The 23,594-nt window shown below is 39.2% G+C and overlaps 3 pseudogenes; 1 reads left to right on the forward strand and 2 right to left on the reverse strand.

The window, feature by feature from the left end:
- Positions 1–1,364: 1,364 nt before the first annotated feature.
- Positions 1,365–1,883, forward strand: LOC124973901 (adenosine 5'-monophosphoramidase HINT3-like; annotated as a pseudogene).
- Positions 1,884–6,844: 4,961 nt separating this feature from the next.
- On the reverse strand, positions 6,845–8,229 carry LOC124973915 (elongation factor 1-alpha 1-like; annotated as a pseudogene).
- A 1,482-nt stretch (positions 8,230–9,711) lies between these two features.
- Positions 9,712–20,124, reverse strand: LOC124973902 (ELAV-like protein 1; annotated as a pseudogene).
- Between the last annotated feature and the right edge of the window lie 3,470 nt (positions 20,125–23,594).

The raw sequence follows: 23,594 nt of genomic DNA on the forward strand, positions 1-23,594 counted from the left end.
GGACTGATCTCTAAATATGTAAAAAAATACTAAAATCATAGCAAACTTTTTCTGAAATTCTTTTGAAATGTGATATTTATAAATCGAATTAAAATAAATATGGAAATAGTAGAACGTAAAGTTGGAACATCACAGAGAATTAGAAACTGCCTTTGCTAAAAGCAGTGATGTTTCATTTGACCTGGATATGCCCCGTGGGTAGAAGCAGGAGAGATCCTGGCATCTCTGTCTTCATTTTGCATCTGTCTTCATATTCTCACTCAACTCTGCATGTAGGCACACTAATCATTTAAATAGTGCTCATCTAGAAATTGGCAATATAAGGTTAGGAGCCCTAACTTTATCTAGCCTATCTTATCCCCTTAAAGACTGAGGGCACCAAGAAAAGAATAACTAAGGTTTTTAAAGGTTCCTGCTTCTATGTCCTGGTCCTGATGCCTGGAGTGGCACATTGAAGTTTGTGGTCATGCCCTGCCCCATCCAGGAACAGCAAAGCCTCAGGCAGATTATCCTACCATGAGACTGGCCCCCTAAGCAGGAGCAATCACCTCATGGTGGTTGGATTTCCCCATTCAGGATCACAGGTCTACTAGATGAGCAAATGGAGGTTGCCCCTCAAGTGATAAGGCTTCTCAGGAAACCCTTCTCAGGCCAGAACTGATATTATTATCCAGATCACTGTCTGACCAAGAATGCTTAGTTGTACGGATCTATTGCTCCTGCCCTAATTCTTCTGTTTAAATCCGGAGCTCATGTCAGTACTTGAAAGACGTGCTTGATCTCACTTTGCCTGCCCAAAGTAGCCATATTGACCAAAGTTCCCTACTTGTTTCACAATTATCCCCAGCCCAACCATGGTGAGAGCTTAGAGTAATACCTTAGTTTCTGCTCTTAAATTTGCAAGCACTTTGTGCTTTTCTTTCAAAATATTAATTTTGTTTTTAAACACCTAATTTTGTTTTATGACTCTTCATTTTTCCTTTTCTTTCAGAAGCAATTATTTTTTACATAATTCTTCTATGTTCCCTGAATTGTCTGAATTTTCTGTTTTCTCTTTGTTGTCTTTCATGCCTTCTTTTATTGTAGATTTCCTTAAAATCTTAAGTCTTCCTTGGTTACCTGTTTATATCGAAGAGGGAGACACAAATAGCTGCAGGGACCTCCAGTGGGCAGTTACAGGGCTCATTAAGAAGTGAATTTTATTTCTGTCAGTCTGGGTTGGTGCCTGCACCCCACTTCTTGCCTGACCCAAAGCCGGTCGAGGGGTGAGCCTGGAGGCTAAATGCAGGAGGTGCAGGAGGCGGGTCTGCGCCAGCGCAGTATTCTTGGAGAAGCCAGGGTTCTTGGCTGCAGGGCCAGCTACCATGACAGAGGAGCAGGTGATCAGCGAGGAACCTTCGGCCTCCAAAAATAACTCACAGAAAACCTCCAAGGTCGCGGAAGAGTCCCCGGAGTCCTGGGACCACAACAGCAACTGCTTGTTCTATCGGATTGCTAGGCAGCGTGAAACCAGCACTGAACTCCTGCCCTGTGAGAATGAAGACCTTGTGTGCTTCAAAGATGTAAAACCAGCAGCACCTCATCACTGTCTTGCAGTGCCAAAGAAGCATATTAGAAATTGCAATGATCTAAAGAGAGATCAAATAGAATTGGTGGAGGACTTGGTAACTGTTGGAAAAAGCAATCCTAAAAAGAATGATTTCACTGACTTTTCAAATATGAGGATGGGTTTTCATGTACCACCATTTTGTTCCATTTCTCACTTGCACCTTCATGTTCTGCCACCAGCCAGTCAGTTTGGCTTCTTATCCAAGTTGGTTTATAGAATAAATTCCTACTGATTTTTCACAACTGATTATTTGATTGAAAAACTAAGAACATGAAAATACCAACAGTGGAAGACTTTCCTAATCTTGGCTCAGTTATAAACTAATATTTTGATCCATTTGAATTCTAATTGCAATTTTCAGATTTGTTGGGTTTTATCAGAGGCTATTGCTGAGTAGCCTTGAAATCTTTCCTGAATGTCTATTTCCTGAGGTCTGTGATATAGTTTTATGAATACTTTGTGACTGACTTTTTTGTTTTAATGGTTGTCTAAGGATTTTATGCATAAGACACTATAGATAAAATTCATTTAAAATCAAATTGCTAAAAAGGGCTCTGTCTTTTTAAAAAAGCTCAAATAATTTCATTTCTCAGTCATCTTAATAGCAATTTATTTATGAAGATTAAACTGATATACAAAGTACTTTAGTGGAACCTTCATTACTATGAGGGAGAAAAAGAAATTAGATATTTCTTAGTCATTCTATGTACATTTTCAAAATAAAGAATACCATACTACACAGTAACTGCTAATCTTGCTGATGAAAACAATTATATATGTGTCACTTTTTACTCAAATTTTAGATAATATATTCCCAGACCCTCACTGGGTGCCTGAAACCCAAGATAGTACCAAACCATATGTATATTATTTTTCCATATAAACATATCTGTGTTAAAATGTAATTTGTTAGGCAAAGTAAGAGATTAATAATAACCAATAATAAATTAGAGTAATTATAACAATATACTGTAATATATTGCCAGCATCACTATTGTCCTTTGGGGCCATTATTAAATAAAATAAAAGATTAATACAAGCACTGTGATACAAAAAAAAAAAAAAAAAAGGTGAATTTCATCAAAGGATAGTCATTTAGGGCTCCAAAGCTTTTACAGTGAATGAAACAAGAAATATACTATTCACATGTGGGATTTTTACTTGGTCAGGTGTTCCCCAAGAGAGGAATTCAGGTTTGGGTGGGGTAGTTCAAGGGTCTTTCCCAGCATTTTTAGTTAGGCAGGAAGGAGGATGGGAATGACTCCACATTTGATATGCAGATTTCCATTCAGTTTCCCTGTTTCCCTGTTACCTGCATTGCTTAGTGATTTTTGGTCCCTGTGTCCAGGGCCTTTTTGGTTCAAATGGCAGCATGTTGGACTCCAATCTTCTACTCCTTGGGGGCCTTGGTGTTCATCTGGTGGTGTAGTTTGAGGAAGGTGATTGGGACTCTGTTTCTTGTGTAGACTTGTATCCAGTCATCATGTTTCTGCCCCACCCACAATCCATTCTTGCTTCCTGGACTTTTCTATGGCCTTGTGGTGAGACTTCACTTGCTTCCTGTGTCTTTTGTTGCTTGTGCCTGATGACAGCATTCAGAGTTTTAGGTTGGTGGTCCCTCATCATCCACCTTCCACTTTCCACACTTCTGTGAATTCTTCCAGTTGTATCCACTCTGGATTTTGCTTGAATGTCATTTTAGAGGTGCTGGAACACACTGGAGGTGAATGCATGTGCTCAGTCTCAATACCTACCCAGATCTTGAAACCAAAATGTCACAAAGACCAGAGGTTCTCCCAGTTTCACATAATGGACTTAGGGAATGATTGTTTAAATTGCTCTGTGGTTGGGATGGGATGCTGTATTTACTTTAAAAACATATGGCACTCAAATCTGAGGATGTGCCCTTACTTTCCCCTTGTTCTCTGTAAATTCTGTTCAGGTCATGGGTGTGAAAATATAAATTTCTATCTGTAGTGGATTGGATGGTTTCCCCCAAAATTGTGTACTTTTAGAACCTTAGAACTGATCTCACATGGCAAAAGGACCTTTGAAGGTGTAGTTCGTTAAGGATCTCAATAGGAAGTCCTCCTGGGTCGGGGTGAACCTGAAAGCCAATGACAAAGGTCTGCATAAAATGAGGAGAGGACACAGGGACACATAGGGAAGATCTCATGAAGATGTGGCAGAGACTGAAGTGACACCTCCAAAAGACGAGGTCACCTAAAGTCACTAGACACTGAAGAAACCAGGAAGAATCCTTCCCCAGCACCTTTGCAGGGAGCATGACTGTACTGGCATCATGGTCTCAGACTTCTGGCCTCCAGAACTGTGTGGGAATTAAGCTCTACTGTTTTAAACACCTACACATGTGGTAATGTGTTGTGACACTCCTAAAAAGCTAACACACCGCCTCAGAGACTTGTTTCCATCTCATTTCTAATTTCAGTAAAAATGCTTAGTTTGTGTCAGAGTCATAAACCAGTGAGAGTTACAGGCCCAGGATGTGAGATTTGAGCAACATGTCCATGGAGAAGCCCTGCTCTTGGAGCAGGTTCTGGAAGCTGTGAGTCAAGCAGGCAGAGCTCCAGGGTCATGTGATTAAAGCAGACAACTGGGCTATGGCACATCCACGTCAGCTATGAATCTTAGCAGTGGGGATTAGCTGTGCCCCAGCAAGAACTCAGGAAAGCAGAAGCTCAGAGCGCTGTTGGGGAGAAACAACAAGGTCATTAGTAAGGCAGGTGGTAATAAATCTAGAGCAGAACTAGAAGCCAGGTTCTTAAGAATTGATGGGCCAGGGTCATGTGGTATAAAGCTGACACAAGGGAACAAAGGTGGATGCCATCATTTTCTGGGGTGACTGCACTGCTTGTCTACAGAGGTGGAAACAAGTAGGAATGGTTGACAGGGGGATGTGCAGGCTAAAGGAAGCAGGAGGCTTTGGTGAACCAATGCCAGCTCCTCAAGATTCTCACACAGAGAAGGTGTGTTTATTCACTGCCATCCACTTTGTAATTGCATGTATGAGTACATGTGTGTATAAAAACTTTGCAATAGTAGGTGCTATATTAAATATCTTTTATATATGTGATTTTCTTTCATAAACAGTCATTAATTTTATAAGCAGAAAAAAGAGCTGTTTTGAAAAAAGTGACAAAAGAAATAAGCCAACCTAATTCTGGAAAAAAAAATGTATAAGCTCCAGAAAGATAACTATGATTTTAAATGAAGAGGAGACCTGAAAAGTTTCAGTGTGTTGCAGAGGATGTAAAAAGCAGAATGACTCTATGTGGAGAGTGTCAAATGCTGCTGTAGGGACTGGTAATGCTCCTAGAGAATTAGAGCCATGCAAATCAAGTGGCAGAAGACTTGTGGAGTGTCCTTGAGGTCCGACTGCTGATGCTTTAAATTAGGCAAAAGTGTGCACATCAGTAGTTCATGAGCCATTTGTTAGAAACCTGTACTGGTACATGATATTCACATGCATGTGCTACTTCAGTCAGATAAAGCACAAGTCAGAAACACATGCTGTCAACATCACTGACTTATGGTTTGGATGTGAGGTGCCACCCAAAACCTCATGTGTAAGACAATGCAGGAAGGTTCAAAGAGAAATTATTGGGTTTTAAAAGTCTTAAACCAGTCAGTGAATTACTCCCTTGATAGGGATTAACTGAGTGGTAACTGAAGTGGTGAGGTGTGGCTGGAGGAGGTGGGAATTGGGGACTGACTTTGGGTGTGTATTTGTATCTGGCAGTGGATTCTCTCTCTGCTTGTCTACCTCATCTCCTGGGGCCACACACCACAGTCCTGCAACCTCTCCAGGGTACAGTTGGACTATTCAAGGCTTTGGCTCCCTTAAGACAAAAGTTCAAATGCAAGACAGGATCTGGGGATTCCTTGTGGTAGGGTAGCTCTGTCAGGAAAATAACAGGTGGATGGTTTTAAAAATTATACCCCAAGGATATTTTAGAAATATTTATAAAAATGCTTAGGGAATTATATCCATGTCTGTCAAAGACCCATCAGAGATGGATTATTCAAGAATTTTAAGCATATGTACCCCCAAATAACTTCCTTTAAATGTTACTGGAACAAGATAGTATAGAATTTTAACACATGAATCAATCATTTTTGCTGTCATAATTTCTGGGTTTGCTGGATACTGTGTCCAGCTGAGGAATGACTGGAGGTTACACAAGACCACTGTTCCAATTAAGGAGGAATGTGACTAGAGGAAAACTATACAACTTTGTCTTTTGAAAGTACTTGACATGGCATTTGCTCATAGTGAGGATTTATTTCTCCAGGAGAGAGAGAATCTGCTGATGATTGGCAGAGAGTGAAAGACAGTTGACTAGGGAAAAAAGGTGAAGCAGTTGGAAAAAGAGGGGAAGATCAATGTGAAGGCAAAGATGCTTTTAGTTCTTATAGAGTTTTCTAGTCTGGGATTTAAGGAGCCCTGAGTTTTGGAAATGGAATGGATATTAAGTCCATGTGTTCCATATTTTCCATTTTCTCATCTCTGTGTCAAAGAAGAGTTTTTGGTATTTTCCTATTATGATTCCTCAATAGGAAAATACCCCCTTCTTTCTCTCAAAATAAATTACAAAATGTTCTCATGAAGTACCACTGCAAAGAAAAGAAAAACAGGAGACCAAAGCACTTTCACCCTGAATTATATCTGAGAATTATACCTTTAGCAGAAATATTAATATTTTTTTCTGCTTGAAGTCTTTGACTTTTGAGAAAGCTGGGATCAAAATTTGGAAGAGTCTATTTTTTTTTTCCTCATTAAACTTTTGTTTTAATGGGTCTCAAAATTCTGTGACAGATTTTTGGTCAAGTTGTTTCCATTAAAAAGTACTGATTTTTTCCATTTGTATACAATAATAATAAAAAAAACTTTCTCATCAGTTCAACGGTATATCCAATATAAGTTTTTAAATTGAGAAATAATAAAACATTTTTAATCCTCAATCAACAAAACAAAAGTACTGATTTTAAAAACTAATAACTTAAAACTGCCACACACACACACACACACACACACACACACACACACAAATGATCTACAAAACATTCTCCTTTCCTTCTGAAGGTTTTATGATGCATCGTTATCATTAACCAGTCTTTCACTATTAAACTTAAATGACCAATTGAGACAAACAGTTTTGAGACAGTTCTTCCACCACTGGTTAAGACTGGGATGGCAGGTGTTAGGGGTAATATTCATTTAGCCTTCTGAACTTTCTGGACAGACTTGGTGACCTTACCATCTCCAGCAACCTTCTTTATCCACTGCATTGATGACACCCAGATCAACTGTCTGCCTCATATCACGAACAGCAAAATGACCCAGAGGAGGATAGTCAGAGAAGCTCTCAACACCCATGGGCTTTCCTGGAACCATATCAACAATGGCAGCATCACCAGGCTTCAAGAATTTAGGACCATCTTCCAGCTTCTTACCAGAATGGCGATCAATCATTTCTTTTCTTTCAGTTCAGCAAACTTGCAAGCAATGTGAGCTGTGTGACAATCCAGTACAGGAGCATAGCCAGAACTGATTTGGCCTGGATGGTTCAGGATAACCAGCTGAGCAGGGAAACCAGCTGCTTCCATTGCTGGGTCATTTTTGCTGTCACCAGCAACATTGCCACGATGAACATCTTTGACATGTTCTTGACATTGAAACCCACATTGTCACCAGAAAGAGCTTCACTCAGAGCTTCATGGTGCATTTCAACAGACTTTACTTCAGTTGTGACATTGACTGGATGGAGCAAAGGTGACCACCATGCCAGGCTTGAGAACTCCAGTCTCCACTTGACTCACAGGAACAGTACCAATACAACCAATTTTGTAGACATCCTGGAGGGGCAGACACAAAGGCTTGTCAGTTGGATGAGTTGGTGGCAGGATGAAATCTAAAGCTTCAAGCAGTGTGGTTCCACTGACACTGCCATCATTATGGGTGATTTTCCATCCCTTGAACCAAGGCATATTAGTACTTGGCTCCAACATGCTGTCACCATTCCAACCAGAAATTGGCACAAATGCTACTGTGTCAGGATTGTAGTCAATTTGCTTAATATAGGTACTGATTTCCTTAATGATTTTCTTGTATCTCTTCTGACTGTAGGGTGGCTCAGTGGAATCCATTTTGCTAACACCAACAATTAGTTCTTTCACACCCAGTGTGTAAGCCAGAGGGCATGCTCACGAGTCTGCCCATTCTTGGAGATACCAGTTTAACATTAACCAACAGCAGCAGCAACAATACAGTCAGCCTGAGATGTGCTTGTAATCTTGTTTTTGCTAAAGTCTCTGTGTCATGGGACATCAATGATATTCACATAATACTTGCTGGTCTCAAATTTCTACAGGAAGATGTCAATGATGATACCACACTTATGCTCAGCTTTCAGTTTATCCAAGACCCAAGCATACTTGAATGAGCCCTTTACCATCTTAGCAGCTTCCTTCTCAAAATTTCCAATGGTTCTTTTGTCAATCCCACCACATTTATAGATCAAATGACCAGTAGTGGTAGACTTGCCCAAATCTACATGTCCGATCACAACGATGTTGATATGAGTCTTTTCCTTTCCCATTTTGGCTTTAATTTAGTGGTGGTTTTCATTAAACCTGTGTTCTGGTGGCAAACCTGTTGCAAAAAAGCTGGATGAATTAATTTTTGAGGCTCAGTAAAAAGGGTGAGTACAAAGGAGAGTAAGAGAACCACAATATGACAGTAAATTTCTCCCTGGTATTGTCTCCTTTCCAGGTTCCCACAGGATATCTCTGCCATGCATGAAATTCTACCAAGAAGGGTGTTCATGTTCCTTTCCTTGAACCAGGCAGCAGAACAGGGACATCTCCTCTGCTTTGCAACACAGCATCTTCTCCACTCTTGGAGGGACAGTCTGTTTAGCAGACCCTTCCTACTTTAGGAAGCACTCAGTAAAGTGAAGAATGGAAAGCTAGATACCCCTGCTCACTGCCATCATTGCAAGCTGAGTTTCCGCTATATATACCTGAGATAGGGGAATAAGTGTCCTCAATATCTTGCATCAGCAAAGTTGTATTAAACAATACATTGAGGAATATGGTATATCACCCTTAACTGGGATGAATTCCAGGAATGCAAGAGTGAGTCAGTATGAAGAAATCCATTAATACAGTCCATTATTTAAAAAGATCTAAATGGCAGCATCATTTTTTGTCTTTATAAATGCAGAAGATTAGCTTAATACTTTCAAATTGCAACATGACTTCATGTAATGAACAAGAATTAGTATGTATGTGTATACACAGATGTATAAACTTGAACAAAAGTGTAGAGGCATAGGAATTAGAATCAAAGAGACAAAATTTGTATATTATAGGTAATACAATTTTATATTTAATCATTTAAAAGAATAAATGGAATATTGCCATAGTTTTCAAAAAAATAATAAAAGAGTGGATTTATATAATCTATAATCAGCAACTTGTAAGACTGAGGCAGGAGGATGGCAAGTTCAAGGCTAAACTTGCCAATGTAGTGAGACCCTGTCTCAAAAATCTAAAAAGGACTCAGAGTTAACTTGATTGTAGAGCACCCCTGGGTTCAGTCCTCAGTCTCAAAATTTTTTTCTCTGTAGTGTATAATCAAATTTTAATAATGAATAGCTACAGATATAGCTATATGTATAAAGTAAGTATAAAGTACATCAAAGTTATTATTTATACCAAAATTACAATAATACATAGAGAAGTAAACAACTGGACTTAAAATTTTAAACCCTAAACTCTTTTGGAGACATTAATCAGACACAAAGAGATGTTCCAGTTCTGTTTTCCTAAAAGCCCCCTTTTGGAATACGGTTCTCTTCCCCAGTGTCTCTACCCTAGATCCTGGCACAGCCTGTCTGAATGTAGTAAGTCCTCAATAATCCTTGATGATTGGGAGAGTGGCTAGATGTGCACAAGCAGATACTTCAGCATTAAATTATTTGAGAAGAATCAAATGTTTAAAGTTTTTCACTCTTGGAATTTTTTTTCAACTTCTTCACTCTTAATTACCTACTTCATACAAAAAAAGCATGAGCGAGTTATCTGTGGGACTTGTTGGTTTTAAAGGAAATCTGTAAGATTTTGTCTCCCAGGTGGTAGCCATTCAGACTTGCTATGGCCATTGTGGCTTCTTCATAGTTTGTCATGGTCACAAAACCAAACCCTTTGCACTTGTTGGTGTTGAAATCACAAATCACTTTCACATTGGTGACTGTGACAAAGGGGCCAAACATCTGCCAGAGGATTCCCTCATCAGCGTCTTGCCCAAGGTTGTAGAAGATGATGCACCAGCCCAAAGAAGCATTTCCTGGGGCATTGACACCAGAAAACCCACTCATGTAATCTACACCTATCGGGGAGACCTGAACCTCTGCACCTGATGATGCACAGCATCTCCGAATCTCCTGCAGGCAAGTGGTACAGCTGCGAGAGGAGTGCCCTGTTTTTGTTCTGGTTGGGATTTGTTGCAAACTTCACTGTGATGGGCTTGGAGGAACGTGGGGGTTTGTGAGCACTGAAACTGGTAATTGCCTCTTCGGCTTCCAGTCATTTGTCAAAACTGATAAGCGCAACCCCTCTGGGCAAACCTGTGGTCTGATCCACAAGGATATGGGAGTTGATTTGCCTGAACTGAGAAAACATGTCCTCCACGTCCTTCTGGGTCATGGTCCTTGGGAGTCCACTAATGTGCAAGTTGGCATCTTTGATGACCTCTGAGTTTGGGAGAGCATATGACACCTTGATGGTTTTTTTTTTCTTCTGGAGCCTCAGGCCATTCAGCATCTTGATCACCCTTCCTGCATCCTTGTCAGTCACATAGTTCACAAAGCCAGAGCCTAAGCTGTGCCCTACTACTTTTTCCCGAATAAGTTTTGCAGATTCAACTTCACCAATGCTGCTGAATAGACTTCACACTCGTACTGGGTCATGTTCTGAGGGAAGTAGTTGACAATCAGATTTGTTCTCCCAATGTCCTCCCTGCAGTCTTCATCCATGTGGCCTTCACAACCATTAGAACACTGTATTTCTTAAAAATCTGGACATGGGTGGGGGGCTCGGGCTGCTCCGGGGTGGGTGGGCCAACGGCCCGGTGCACACTAACCGCTCTGCTCTTGGCCTCGGTAGCAGCAGCAGTGGCGGCGGTGGTGGTGACCTGGAATTTTTTGAGATAAAAATTGACTTGTAAAATCTGCACTTATTTATCTCACCATAACAAGAAAAATGAAGGAGTGATTCTGCATATGACAAATGATTTCTTTCTTCATATCTTGGTTTTGCTTCAAAGTTACTCCAAATACCAAATTAACCTAGTTAGGTAAAATATTTCTTGAGTAATGCAATTAAACTTGGTTCACATTCTAGTTCTGTGACAGACTCATTTTGCATGCTCACTAAGATGTATCAAGTCTAAGGTACTAAGCCCAAATTCCCTAATTAATCATGGTCAAAACCTTTATAAGAGAATTATGATCTGGTAACAGTTAATTGTCCAGCAATCTCACATTCCTTTCATGGTTATTTGAAGAGGTAATTAAGCTTAAATGAATGATTGTAAGGGAGACATTCCATTTCCATAATACTGTGACCTTACAAGATAAGGAAACACAAGATTTCTCTGTCTCTTTGTCTCTCTCCATAGAGAGAGAGCCAGGTGAACACAGTGAAAATGTGTCTATGTGAAGCCAGAACAACAGCCTCATGAGAAACCCTTCAAGCTCACATGCTGACACGGGACTTCCATTCTCCAGAACTGTGAGAAAATGAATTTCTATTGTTTAAACCACACAGCTATGAGATTTGTTATGGTGATAAGAATACAAATTTTGTCTCCCATTTTGCCAGAAACCTTCTCCTTATAAAATGAGTTCTGATGTTTTTCATCATTTCATAAGCATTTGTTTTGAAAGCCTTCATTCCATGTTCTGTGCTATACTGGCAAGTGAAGGCAGAGGGGGCATTAAGAAGTGTGTTTTTGGACCAGAGATGGCAAACACAGGGCTCTTAGAAGCTTCCCCCTCCCAACTTCTAACTGACAACAACAAAACCGGCTATGGGATGGGAAAAACCTCATGGTGTGCTTCCTGGAAGAGATGCTCCTTAAGCTATGATCTTTCTGTTGTCTTTAAAGAGCATACTGATGTTATCAATCTTTACTGATGACCCAAGCCATGATCATGACTATTAACTACATGGTATGCTAAAATACCGTTTTTCTATCTTCTCTCACACTGAATGCTATACAAGATATTCCTATGTAAAACATTTTTAAAACATTTCAAATATGGAAAACTAAGATCATTTAATATTAAAATCCTCTTCTGATATTTGAAATTATCATAAGTGGAATAAAGTCCTAAAAGACAATCACATGTCTAAAATAACTACTCATGACTAGATTTTAACTAGAATCTAACATCAAGTTCACTTACAAACTCAAGTTTGGTTTTTCTTATAGGTAACAATAATTACACATGGAAATTTATACTCATACATTCTTAGGTCATGATTCATAATAAATATCCAGAAATGATGGCTTCTTAGAATGGACTCTAGATGAATCATTTAGATTAAACTATTTTTTTAACATATTTTTATTTTTAAATTTTTAAAAATTTTGTTTCCAAGCAAAATTCTTACCTGAGACCCTAATATGTTAATTAGATAAAAACAGAAATTTTATGGGTGAAGTCAGAAAATGAACATAGAGTACTTACCAATTGTCCACTGAAGCACTTCTTCTGACCACAGGTACTTCTCTCTCACAGTGTAAAAACAATTAGGAAGAATTTTGAGCTAGATGGAAGATTATCCACACACGCAAGAAACCTCTGGTCACTCAAAATCATTTAAAAGTAATAGGGAAAAATGCATACACAATCCCCAAATCCCAAATATTTGGGGAAAACAAAACACCCAACACCGTGAAGTTATAACTGTTTCTGAGATTGGAACAAAGAGAACTACATCAGAACACATCACAATACATTTTATTGTTATTTTTAGAAAGAAATATTAGTGGACTGGTATGGTAGAGCACTTCCCTCACATGCTGAAGTCCCTGGTTTAATATCTCCAGCACTGAAAGAAAAAAGAAGGGAAGGAGGGGGGGGCAGTGATCCTCACACAGGTGTTCTGGGCTCAAAGCTGATACTCTCAGTATCTATAGAACAGCCTCATCATGTATCCTTATACAGAAAAACCTCTAATGTCCCGACCCGCGGGACATCAATGCAGGACGGCAAACCTAAGAGAGAAGGAATGAAAGGGACAAGAGACACAGGAAATGACAGCAAGACAGGAATTCTGATCAAGCTGCAAATTTTTATTGTTCTCAAGGGTATTTATGCTGAGGGAATGAGTGGTATGACGAGACACAGGCTGGTTGGCTGTGTTTTTCTTTTGGGCTCCTGATAAGGTGCAAGTTTGCTCCAGGGAGAAGGTGAAATCCCGGAAGAGAAGTGGGGGTGGGCCATAGGCAGAACTATCAGCCGGGAGTGGGGAGGGGCGCGCTCCGGAAATCCCTCAGCCATCAGCTGCAGGGTGCCTGAGTCAGCTGCAGGGTGTTTGCGCAGGGGAGGTAACCGCAAAATGTTCCCTGGGCTGCTACTTATCGTAAAGGTCAGAACATTCTCAGAATGAGAACTTCTTGTTGGTCCCTGACCCTCTAAGACAAGTTATTGAAAGCAAGTGGTACAATACACACAGAATAGTGCTATCTGTATTTTTAAAACTCACAAAACACTACTGTCTACCTATCTGTATCTATCTCCAGAGAAAGGACTGAAAGGATACACAGAACTGGTTATATCAGTGGTTTCTCTCCAAAAGGGGTCTGATAGGCTCAAGTAATCAAGCAACCAAGGTGGGCTTTTAAAAACTGTGTGTTATTTGATTTTCATAACATGGAACCTGTTTAGATATTGTGTAATCAAATTTTTAGAGTAAAGCATCCAAAAAATTGATCCACTGTTCTTGTATTCAGTGCACACATTACTTCTCTTGCATCCCTTGCCCAGTTTATTGGAACCTTTTAAACAGTGGAGGAATCTGCTACCAGAATACAGCCTGATCCACGACTGAAGAAAGCTTAAGTGGCAGAAAATTATCCTTACAGTCAATCAACTATTTTCTCTAATCCCCATCCACTGCTCCTAATTCTGCCTTCTCATAAACAAGAATATCACTAATCTATCTGTGTCAGGGGTCCCAAGACCATTTCCAGTTTCAATGATTTGCTAGAACACAGAGGACTCAAAATATAGTCACCATCTTTGCTAAGATTTACTACACTGAAAAACATAATCCAAAATCCTATTAATAGTCTTTCATTTGCTTAAGTATAGTGCTTCTACCTACCAAAATGTTTTGAATTGTAATTGCATCTGTCTCAGGTTGACTATTCTTTCTAATTTTCTATCTTATGAAGACTAGTGAGGAATGATTATGAAAGGATGCCAGAAGTTAGGGTTGATGGAGACTTTGAGCTTTTCAGAAGCTTTTGTAAGGAATCCAGCCTCCCAACCACCTGTCAATCTGCGTTATGCCCGCCTCTCCCGATACAGGAATTTCCGGCTTACATTGCTGTAATCTTCCTGCCTCCCACATTACATCCTAATATGTCATTGGTCCATCAGTCAGTCTGTAATAATTCTCCTCCGTGATTGGTTCCTCCCAGCCCATGAAATTCCAATGTCCGAGAAGAAATCATGCGCCATTTCCTTTTCCCCGAGTGGACGTGAATCATCCCTCCGCATAAAATAAAAGTTCCTCGTGTGAGACCTGTGTCTGCGAAGCATTTTTCTGGGAGTTATCAATGAACCATAACTGCCCCTAACAGCTTTAATATCCCTTATTTCATCATCCTAGAGACAATGAAAAGCAATTATCCCACTTTACACATGAAAAAAATTAAGTAATTTGTTCAAGGTCAAAAGAAACATATGGGAGAGACCTGGATCTTAACTTGGCCACTTAATCATTGTGTAATTCTCTAATTTCCTTTAGTCATTTATGATAGGGAGAAACCAATAACATCTCTTGCAAGAAGCAAAGAAATATATGGAAAGCCCCTAGCATAGAGTTTTGTGTAGAAAGTACTCAACAAATATTAATTCCCCTTTTCTCTTACTTAAGAGGGTTTTGAGGTTTAAGCTATTTTCTTAATAATTTTAAGCTATCATCTTTCCACTTGCTCTTTTGTACAATTGTAAACTAAAGTTTTCAAAGGTTGCATGACCTGAGTTTTTAACAAATTAGATGCAAAAGTAGGTTTAAGAACCCAGCTGTCTTTTTTGTTAAAGGTGGACATTAAAGAAATTTGCAAAAATATAATGTCACTCTGCTCACTAAAGAGAATATCAATGTTACTGTTCACTTTCTGTTTTAGAAAATAGTTATTTTTCATAAAGATGTTAACATATGATAAATTTGTTATTGTTATTTTTAATGAGGTAAAAAACTTTAAAATTTCTCCACTTTGATTTCTAAAATGGTAAAATTTGTTAGATATAATACAAAACCTCTGTGGGAGGTTGCAACAATTTATATATATGTGTATATATATATATATATATAATTTAGATATAATTTATATGTAGTAAAGTACATACGCTTTTAAGACATACCTCAAATTTTCTTATCCCAGTAATGCAAGGTTGATTTAATTATAAAACACATTAACACAAAGAGATGGAAATAAGGCCATATACATATGTATATATACATATGTATACCTCTATTTTCAAAAATAAACACTTGAATAAGCAGAATTAATAAAAGTGGTTACCAATAGCAGGTGGAAAAAGCAAAGGGACAGAGGTTTCAGAGATATGTGAGCGTATTACTGATTTTAAGTTAACCACAAACTTAACTCCATTAATATAATGCATCACATCAGCATAGTGAAAGTATAAATTTAAATGATCATCCCAACAAATGCAGAAAACTCATTTGATAATCAATATCTAAGAAAAACTTAGCAAACTAGAAATGAAAGAGAACCTTGTTGATCTGATAAAATGTGTTTATTAAAAACTGTAAAATACTTATTTGTGAAATTTAAATTATCCTAGATAAGGAACAGGCCCAAATATCCAATATTACACCTATCCATCATTGTACTGAAGATCCTCTCCAGAACAATTAGGCAAGAAAAATCAATTAGCAGTTATTATGATTGAAAAGAAACAAAAATTGCCCATCTTCCCAGACAATATGATCACATGTGTAGAATAATTGTACAAATAAATCATTAGAATATGTAAGAGAATTCAGCAGATAGTTTAATATAAAAACCACTACGAAAAAGTTAATCAAATTCCTATACATAATTAGAAAACAAAAATTAAAAACATTTTTAAAATACCATAAAATTATGAAATATCTGAAAATAAACTTCACAATGTAAAGAATTTTTCAGGAAAAAGATTATGAAATATTGTGAGGCATTAAAACCTAAAGAAATGGATCAGAAGACTTCTTATTGTAATGGTATTTATTCTCCCTATATTGGTTTATAAATTCAATACAATATTCAAAATATACCCCAGAAATCCAGAAAAAAGTTTTTATAGTACTATTTATAAAATGTAAAGGTTAAGGCTGACTGAGATACTCTGGTAGAAGAATAAAGTATAAGGACCTGCTCTACCAGATATTGAAAGTTTTGGTTAACTGAGAAAACATCTTGTTCACAAAGGAATATAGTACAAAAGCATAGAGAAGAGCTAAGAAACATGCTCACAAACACTTGATAGATAACAGATTGCACAGCAGATCAGTATATAGAGAGGCTTTTTTTTTTTTAGACAACATCCAGTTAAATTGCCCTTCCTGGCCTTGAACATACAAATCTCCTGCCTCAGCCTTGGAAGTCACTGGGATTACAGGTATGACCACCATCCCTGACCAAAGGTGTTCTTTTCAATAAATTCTGCTAGAGTAACAGCTTTTCTGTCTGGAGAAAAAATATCCTACTTCCACTTAACAAAAATTGACACTAAGTGGAATAAGATCAAAAAAGTTCAAACCATAAACAAAAAGAATTGATAAATCTTAGCATGTTAAAATCATTGTCCAAAGAACAATTATTAAAAAATAAATAAAAACACCAATGAGAAGATATTGAAAACCCATATAAAACAACAAAGAAATCAAAAACAAATATGTGGAAAACTGTAAATTAATGAGAAAAAAGATACACAATCTAATAGAAAATGTGCAAAAGACCTGACTGGGTACTTCACAAAAATAGAAAATATAAAAGATACTCAAAGTCATAAGTAACCAGAGAAATGCAAATGAAAACCACAATAAGATATCATTCATGAAATACCCATGAGATTGACAAAAACTAAAAACTCCATAACAGCCCATGGTGGTGAAGATATAGAGCAACAGAAATTCATACTCTTCATGATGGTGCAAATTGGTACAACCATTTTGGAAAACAGTTGGGAACATCCAGCACTACTGAAAATAGGCATAGTCTCTGACCCAGCCATTTCACTCCTAGATTCATAGTCCATTTTAAAAAAATACAAGTAACCATGTACCAGGACACATAAATGAGAATTTTATACCTATACTGCAATAGTCCAAAGCTCCAAAAATGTTCAGTTATGACAATAAGTCAATAAGTAACTTGTGGCATATTCATAAAATAAACTTCAATACAATAATGAAAATGAACCATACTCAATGGATGAACATCACAAATATTTTAAAATAAAGAAGCAAAACTCAAAAGAATGCATAAGAAAAACAAAATACCAATAGTGTGAAGTTCAAGTAAATTTAGGAAAGCACAGATAGCTGGTGGAAGTATAAAGATAAGCAAGGAAATTACTCCAAAATCAGGATAATGTTTACCTATGGGGAACAGAGATGGTTGCAACTGGAAAAGGACATGAGTGGTGTCAATATTGCTAGTAATATTCTATTTCTTACTTAGGTGGAGGTTATATCACTATTTGCTCTATAATTGATACTGTGTGTGTGTGTTTTTTTTTTTGTACTTTCTGAATGTGTGCATTACAATAATAAGAGGAATAAGAAAGAAAAAATCTTAATACAAGGGATCTTCATTATCAAAATATATGTTATCCAGCTAGGTGCAATGGCACATGCCTGCAGTTCCAGAGATTTAGGAGGCTGGGGCAGGAGGGTCACAAGTTAGAGGCCTGCCTTAGCAACTTAACAAGACCCTTAGCAACTTGGCAAGACTCTGTCTCAAAATAAAAAAAAAAATTGTGGGTATGGCTCAGTGGTAAAGCTCCCCTGGGTGCAATTCCCAGTACCAAAACAATTTTTGTTATCCGAATGCCAGGAACTGTAAGGCTTAGGGAGCAAAAGTCATCATACTATGACAACATGTACTAATGTACTGATCACTAAATACTGATCACATAAACTTCTCAACTTGACTAACAACAAAGTTCTCTTGCTTGTAAGTATTCACAATACAAATACATCTGCAAATTCAATCCTTCAATAAACATTTACTCAATTTTACTACTTGCCAAACACTGTACTTAGGGTACCAGTAAGGTCCAAGATAAGTAAAAGCCCAGGCAGAGAACCTGAGAATCTTCATTTCTACCCCCATTTGGCCCTTGCCCTCTACTCTCCTACCAAGTTTCAAACACGATGAACCAGAAAGCAGCAATACAAAGCACACGGTCATTAGGAAAATCACTACGCTAGGGAGTCTTCCTTGTGGAGGAATCACCACTTGAATTCATTTGACAAAATCATGGTTTCCTGTTTCTAAGTGGACAGCGATCCCTTTACCAAGACCTCTCAGTCAAGGCACTAGTTTTAACAATGGTGATGCTTTGGAGACTGGCCAAAGTGGGGTCAAAATCTTTCAAGGATGCTTTGCCTGGGATGCAGAGACCAGAGGCTTGTGATTTTTCAGAAATTATAAACTAGATTTTGAATGTACTGTATTTTTTCTCAGGTTAAAGTTCATACCTTCATGTGATTCTCAAAGTTGTTCAACCAAAAAGGGTGAATAAAACCAGCTCCCAACAAGTTGAAGAGTCTAGTTTTTGAAGAACAAATCCAAGTAGTTATTGCTAAGTCATTGCAATTGAATCCTAGCTGTCCTGACCCCTAGACTTGAGCGCTCCATGTCCAGTATGTACTCTTAGTTCCTCAAAGGCTTCTCTAGAGTGGAGGGCTGGTGGTCCTGGTGAATACTGATAATTGTACACAGATGAGGTGCCTGTCTTACTGGCCATAAGTGCTCAAATCAAGACCATGGTCTGGACACGTTCTCTTTGTCACTCTCTCTGCTTCCATTTCTATTTCTGGGTCAAATTTGCTTTGGATCCCTAATCCATCCTTCTGTTCCACCCCAGGTCCCTGCAGGGTCTAGCCTGCCCCATCCCTACTGCCCTGCACTGGCCTCTGGCATCTCTGGGACCCCAACAGAGCAGCCGGTCCTATCAGCCCCAAAGTCCCTGGGGCCCTCACCTTCCCAGGCCAGCGCCTCACCTTAGAGGGCAGGCTTCCTCAGGAAGCCCTAGGAAGCTGTCATCTTCATACAGGTTTCCCAGGCAGGGAGGCTTGGGGCACAAGCTTCCGGAGGCCCCTATGAATGTGTTGGGGGTTCCTGGCCACACCTGACTCCAAAGGCAGCACGAACTCCGAGCTCCGTGAGGGTCCTTCAAGCCATGGAGCAGCGTGAGCCCTTCAAAGGGCGGGAGAGATGCTGGGCCGACTGCTGTAAGACTTCATATTAGGAACCCAAGCTGGCGCCAGAGTCTGCCATGAGGGACCCGCCTGTCAACCGAGAATTATCTGCCACTCCACTCTGTTTTGCATATTCATGAGGTTGACCTCCGCCTCCTGCTGGGGAAAGGCGGAGAGACAATACATTATTCATCAGGAAGTGTCGCCCCGCCCAGGAAGGCCGGGCTGATTATTCATGAGCCTGAGGGCGGCGGTTGGGGCTGAAAAAGGCCTAGGAGTCTGGTGAGTTGGAGACTCCAGCACTGAAGTGAGAGCTGTGCAGGGTCCAGGTCTCTGGAGAAAGGGTGCTTGGACCTCATTAGTTTTCACGGGGGATACAAGATTTTCTGAGAAGTAAAAGCTCCAGGCTGAGGAGGCAGCAGAAGGGAGGCTTATAGGTGACTCCTCACCATCCTGACTTTCCAGAGCAAAAATTCCACACATTACAAAAAGGAGATGGAGAAGGAAATAGAAATGCAGAGGGACACGCACACCCCACCATCCAGTAGCTATAATATTCACTTTCGAGGGGGTGCAGGATGGGCACTGGTGAGGACATGGCAGTCATCATAATCCTCCAGGCAACCGGGCTGTGCACTTGGAGGAGCCGCCTGGGGGACTTTGGGGTTGGTTTCCTTGACCTGGCCAGGTTCCCTCTGCCATTGGTGTGTCTCCCTGTCACCAATGTCTGCTGCAGACCAAGCAATGAATGACATGGCTGCCAGTCCCCTGGGATAGCCTGTGCTCTTCTTTCACCTTATGGAGCATGTGCTCCATGGACTTCAGTCATCAAACAGGAGGGGCATCCAGTGTCCTGGAACTCAAGATGACCAATCACCAAAATGTGTCAGGTGTGCAGAGTACTGGCTGACGGTGCTCATCTGGTGAAAAGAAAGGAAAATCTCAATTGTTGCCCCTAAAGGGGTTTAAATCTCATTAGACTGAGAATTCACTCTCTCCCACATGGAATGATTCCCTTGACCTGGGAACCATGTCCTAAGACTTTTGATCCTGCAGGATACCTAGCCCAGGACAGTTGCCCAGTTAATGATGAATGAGTAATTGAAGTAGCATGAAAAAGGCATTTCAAGACCGAAAGAGCATGAACAAATATCTCATTAATAGAGGGGAAACCATTTACTCTGAATGAGCAAGAAGTAGCAGAATTAGAGCCAAATGGAATTTGTTAAACTAGTGAATGATAATTTATCAAACCAAGCTCTGTGTCAGGTCTAAGTCATTAGATAAGCTTTGGCAAACAAAGTTCCCTTGATGAACTTTCCTTTCCTTTTCTTTATGGCTTTATGTTTTACATTGAAATCCATGATCCACTTTGAATTAATATTTGTACATAGTGTGAGTTTTAGGGTGAGTTTCATTTCTTCCATCCTTTCCTTCATTCCTTTCACCCTTCATCCTTTCTGCTTGGGACATCCTCTTCTAACACTCCTTGTTGAAAAGACTGTCCTTTCTTCACTAAGTTCACTTTCCTTATCTTCAAAATGAAGGGGTCAAAGTAATATTAGAAGAAATTTCTGTTCCCACCCAGCTTTGTAAATTTTTTCAACCCATTTCTCCTGACATGTACTCCCTTTGAGAAAAGTGATCCTTCATATCATTTATATGTAAAGAAGGTCATCTGGTTGAAATTCAGAATTCATCTATTGGATATTGATTAGTCGATAGGGAATTTTCCTGTAAAAGCTATGGTTCTGGAACTATGGAAGTTTGGTGAAAAGGTATAAAAATTCTTAGAGTATCTAAAATGAATTTCTAGGACAAAAACTAACAATCTGTGGATTATGGTTCACTTGGAATGGGGGAAGAAAGGTGGGTTAGGTCCCACTAGCTGGCTCATCTTTATTTTGGCTTCACACACAGAGGGGGTAAAACAGTAATTGTGCCCATTAAAAACAGAGTAGTTGAGATGTAGGTCAGGAGGTAAGCCTGGAGTAAATTGTTTTCCCAAAGGAACACAGAAATCTTGACTCTGCAGATGATTAATTACAGAGACAACATATCAAGCAAATCAGTGTTATGGATGCCCTGTGAAGTATCAGATGTTTGTGGATCCAGTATGCAAACAAATAGATAAGTAAATGACATTTTAGAGTTCTGTTCCTAAACCCACAGTTGTGAAATCTCTGTTTGGTTTTTAGATAATGAATCAGAGCAAGGTGATACAACACACATCAGAGCTACTCTCTTAGAGTGTGTGAACTCGAGCTAGAGTCATACTTCCTGGGACTGTCATGCTGTGAGATTTCAAAATTAAGCAGGGCTCTTACTGTAGTAGGAGACCACCACAAAACACCTACTCAAAGGGAAAAACAACAGTAGCAACAGAAAATTAGAGGTTGAAAGGTGCTGATTATTTTGATAAAATGATTTGGGTCTTTTTCTTGAAGTACACTCATCCTAAAACAGCAGAAAAAGACCCAACCATGTTTAAACAGAAGCAAGTAAGAAAGTCCAATACCTAGGGAGGTGAAGGTCACTGCATCCTATTTGATGAAGTGAAAGAAAAAGGGAACTTTTATTTTGGGGAGTCAGTCCAGTAAAATTCCTACATTTTGAATCAAACTTTTTATATTATTAAGTCTCACTTCTGTCACTAAATGGTTGACTGCCCATGGGTTAGTCAAGCATTTTCATGGATTTTCTCACCTAGAAAATTAGATATTTGGACTAGATGACATTTAAAGTTCCTCCAACCTCTAAAATTTTGTGATCTTTTTCTAGACCATGAATTCTTTCTTTTTTTAGTGCTTTTCCATTGGTTCAGCAAATATTTATTGAGCCCCTGTTTTGTTCACACTTTGTGACACAAAGACACATGTTAGGTGATTTAATTTATAAGAACTGCTCAAAAGAGACAAATCCACAGAGATGAAAGGTATATTAGTTGTAACTGAGGGATGAGAGTAGATTACGGTATGATGAATAATGGACCAGGAGTTTCTTTTTGGAGTGATACAAATGTTGTGGAGTTTGATAGTGGTAATGGTGGAATGGTAAAGAATGAAATAGATACATACAACATTGCCCTTATTCTATCTCATGGTATATGGTTAGTACATAAAAGCAACTGGTAGAGTATATTTGCAATGGGCACATAATCTGGATTTGATTCTATTGACAGTGGGAATTTTTGGGGGGTACAGGTGATTGAACTCAGGGGCACTCAACTACTGAGCCACATCACCAGCCCTATTTTGTGTTTTACATCCAGCAAATCTGCCAGTATCCTCCAATATCTTAAATTAATTGATAGTGCAACAGGTAATGGCCTGTCCTGGGTGATCCAAAATGAAATTTCCTCGAATGGGTTATTTTACAAATATTTTAGTCAAAATCCCATAAAACATTGTAAAGAAGCCCCAATAGAAATTAAATTAAAACCTTTGAAAAGAAAAAGGGAATTTTATTTTTTACTTTGATACATTATACATAAACACATCACCTCACCTATTCTGAAGTGTACAGTTTAGTGGCACTAAGAACCTTCACTATGGAACCCTAGTGGTGCTGGCAGCAAGAGGGCATGAGACTATGGAGAGGAAGAGCACAGCCTGACACTTGGGACTGGAGAAGGCTCCCTTTGGTACTCACAGGCTTTGGGGAGTCTCAGAGACCCCCACTGCAGAGAGGTATGAGGGAGGGTTGTCTTCTTTCCCTGAATTCAGCTCCAGTTCCCATTTGGTGACAGAAGATGGCTTCTTTGCCCTTGGGGGTGAAGCTGATAACGAATACAGCTGCATATTTCAAAAAATATTTCAAAGCTGTTGTTTTGTTTTGGGGAGGTAGGTGGACTCGAAAATCTTGTGAGAGGGACACATTCTACCCAGTGTTCTTCATTTCATGTCTGACTTGTTACATGTACAGTTCTTGTTTGAAGACACTTGACACCTGTCTTCAGCCCAGCTGTGCTTGGCAGCCTGACCCTAAAGGGTCTGTGAACCCTGTTGTGTGCCTAGAGCCCTTGATGGAGGCAAGATGGCTGCCTGGATGGGTCAGTTCTGAGCTCAGGTGCAATGAGCTCAATGCAATGCACCCAAAAAACCCTCACAGGTGCTTTCTAGATGGAAACTTCTTTTTGCCTGCTTTATTTGTGAATATTATTTTCCTGCTGGGGTTATGGTTTGTGATGGTGACCCAGATTTAATGTGCAGTGAAGTCCCAAAGA

The sequence above is a fragment of the Sciurus carolinensis genome, unplaced genomic scaffold (assembly GCF_902686445.1).
Source record: "Sciurus carolinensis unplaced genomic scaffold, mSciCar1.2, whole genome shotgun sequence".
NCBI lineage: Eukaryota > Metazoa > Chordata > Mammalia > Rodentia > Sciuridae > Sciurus > Sciurus carolinensis.